Source organism: Penaeus monodon, chromosome 4 (genome assembly GCF_015228065.2).
Source record: "Penaeus monodon isolate SGIC_2016 chromosome 4, NSTDA_Pmon_1, whole genome shotgun sequence".
NCBI classification, from domain to species: domain Eukaryota; kingdom Metazoa; phylum Arthropoda; class Malacostraca; order Decapoda; family Penaeidae; genus Penaeus; species Penaeus monodon.
This window is the reverse complement of record NC_051389.1, coordinates 50,384,807-50,387,306: the sequence shown is the minus strand read 5'-3', so window position 1 is coordinate 50,387,306 and position 2,500 is coordinate 50,384,807.

Below are 2,500 nucleotides of genomic sequence, written 5' to 3'. Positions count from 1 at the left end.
AGAGGAAGAGGAAGAGGAAGAGGAAGAGGAAGAGGAAGAGGAAGAGGAAGAGGAAGAGGAAGAGGAAGAGGAAGAGGAAGAGGAAGAGGAAGAGGAAGAGGGAGAGGGAGAGGGAGAGGGAGAGGGAGAGGAGAGGACACATAGACACCCCTCCCTTCATACGAATGAGTGTTATCTCGCGGTCAGGTCAAATGAGTCAGTAACCAGACAGGTGACGCACGGGTGAGTGACGCTAAGTGGTAATAGCAAGCAGAAATCCGGCAGCAGATCCCGGGTTAATGGTTGTTAGTGGTCGGTAAATGGTAGAGAAGAGGAGGCTGCGGCAGAGAGCTTTTAAAAGGATGAGTATTGAGTGATGGATATTTGACGCATCGAGAGGGAGGGAGGGATGAAATAATCAAGAAAACAACAACAGCAACAACAAGAAAAAAGGAAAATCGGAAAAAAAGTAAGGAACAAGAAAGAAAATAAATGAAAAAAAGAATGAAAAAATAAAAAAGACAATTCAAATGATGATAAAAAGATAAAAGAAATGAAAATTATGAAGTAAATGAAGGAAGAAAACTGAGCACGGAAAATAGATTCAAATAAATTCCTATAAAACACAAAACAAGATAAAATTACGCAATGCTTAAATAAGATAACGAATAAAAAATAGAAATCACAGACATGGTTTGATTAGAGACTCCTGTTTATAATAACGATAATCTGAACGATCATCTTTAATTTTCAGACGAGAAATTGATAAGATTAAAGGAAACAAAAAGATATGTCGCGAGGGGATTTTTAATTCCCAGTTTAAATCAGTCCAAATTCTAAACCACATCAGGAAAAAAATCATATTTGAAGGAACGTAAAAGATGAAAAATTCCTGATTTCGATTCACGAGAATAAGGAATTAATTGAACAAGATTTCGTCGCTTTAAGATGCTCCAAAGAAATACGAAAAGAGAGAGAGAGAGAGAAAGAGAGAGAGAGAGAGAGAGAGAGAGAGAGAGAGAGAGAGAGAGAGAGAGAGAGAGAGAGAAAGAGAGAAAGAGAGAAAGAGAGAAAGAGAGAAAGAGGAGAAAGAGAGAGAAGAGAGAATGAGGAAGGAGAAGGAAGAGAGAAAGAGAGAAAGAGAGAAAGAGAGAAAGAGAAAGAGAGAAAATTCCAGATTCCAGGGAACACGTAGTACAAAGTGCTCAAACAGATTCCCGATTTCATTTAAAAAAATACCAGATTCTGGATTCCAAGAATTCAAGAAAAGAAAGAAAAACATTCCAGAGATTTAACGAAAGAGGAGAGAAAAATAAAACAAGAGATTGGTAGATTTAAAATTCCAGATTTAAAGACCCCCCCAATCCCTTGCCCGTTGTTGTCGTGGGGGGGCTTAGGAGGCGGAGACTGGGACCCAATGATGGGGAACTCCCCAACCTTGGGACTCAGCCCTCGACTCAACTAATTTTGCATGGTCTTTATTTTCCTTCCCACTTTTCGTTTCTGTCCCTTCACCAAACCCTTCTGCTATCCACCTCCTAAGGTGTGAGAGCCGTGCTGAAAGGATGAAAGGCTGACTTTGTGCCAGTCCTGAACGGCCTGAGGGAGCCATGGGCACGGTATTCCCCTGATTTAGTTACCTAGCCCTTACCCCTCAAGGGGACCCTGAGGGGTGGACTGTTTTTATCCCCAACATAATCCAGGCTTACCATGGCCAGTAATGAAAACTTATCTCCACTATTAGGGGCAATGAGGCTTGCCCCTTTATCAAATAGCCCCAACGATGTAAACCCACCCGATTCCCTGACCCCAGGCTCTCCTTTGACCACGGCTCCGAACACTGCAACAACTACCCCCTCATCAATGCCTACTAGTACAGTAGCCAACAACCAATCCTTAAGGAACATTTCCACTCTCCCAGCACGCTCAACTTCATCACCTCTACCCCCACAACCTCCAACATCAACCACCCCATCCTCCTTATTAATACCTTACAGCCTATTGCCCACCTCCCCATAACACTACCTCCTCAACACTACTCCATCGTCACGCCCCCGCCCTTCGACTACCCCTATCACTACAACAATATTGAATACCCTCTTCAGCGCAGCCAAATGGGACCGATTTTTCGTGATCCCTCCCACAGCTCCCTACTCTGACAACACCCTTCTCTTCCAACAATGTCTCCAAAAACAAGTAGGTAAAGTCTCTTTCCGTAGCCGACCCGACCGCTCCCGTCCTGTCACAGTAACATCTGAAAACCCAAGCTATAGCATTAACAAAACTAACAGACCTATATGGTAACCCCCTCCTTGCAGAACCCCATCCAACCCTCATACTTGCAGAAAAGTTTCAATCTCCACAAATGCCAATCTATGACAAGATTGGTCGATTTTGGAGAGACCTACTTTCCTTCTCAGACTATGATGCAACGTCAGTACAATCTACTCCATTCCCCCAGAGGTAATCGAAAGAAACCCACTAACCATAAGCCCCAAAAATTACCTCTTCCTAGGGCCCC